This window comes from Phalaenopsis equestris, unplaced genomic scaffold (genome assembly GCF_001263595.1).
Source record: "Phalaenopsis equestris unplaced genomic scaffold, ASM126359v1 Scaffold219149, whole genome shotgun sequence".
Classification (NCBI taxonomy): Eukaryota; Viridiplantae; Streptophyta; class Magnoliopsida; order Asparagales; family Orchidaceae; genus Phalaenopsis; species Phalaenopsis equestris.
Genome location: NW_018237541.1, coordinates 106107 through 106858, shown reverse-complemented (window position 1 = coordinate 106858; position 752 = coordinate 106107).

The window sequence follows — 752 nt, the reverse complement described above, 5'->3', positions numbered from 1 at the left end:
TATATATATATATATAATTATTTCTATCTTCACAAGGCCAAAAGACCCTACTTAATCATGTTCAAGATGAGAAATTAGTTGTCTTGATAAGACGACTAAACAATTTTGTTAGATCAATTCAATCAAACTCGATCAGGGAATTTGACCGGATAGTCTGTGAATGATGATCGACGTACAAATGCTCGATTGTGGTAGCTCGAGGAATCTCCTGACAGATCAACTATCAAGGAGATTTGTTATCCCAACGAATCAATTTTCTCAAGAAGAATAACTCACCCAATGACTGAATTATACGAAAAACAATTATTGAAACTAAATGTTATAATGATAATATTAATTGTAACACACATCAGAAGAAGACTGACATAATATTTTGGTTATCACTTGTATAATATGTGATTTTAATGCATCAGAATAAGTATATGGTAAAAATATACCCAAATTTAAAGAATATATTGGTTGCATTTAAATCCTCAAATTTAAAGAGATTGATAGATAGCTTAACTCAAGAATAATACAATATATATATTAAAAAATGGTCAGAATTACACACCCACAGTATATATATATCTATGTGTGTGCCGCGTGCGTCGGTTTGTTGGATGATATCCACAGTATAAGACCCCTCAGGTCGGAGGTTCCAATCCCTTCTGGTAAAGTTGGCCCAAAGGAGGTCAAACTCGAATTGTTAGACACATTAGGAGTGGCTGCTCCTTTTTTTTCATACATATATATATATATATATATATATA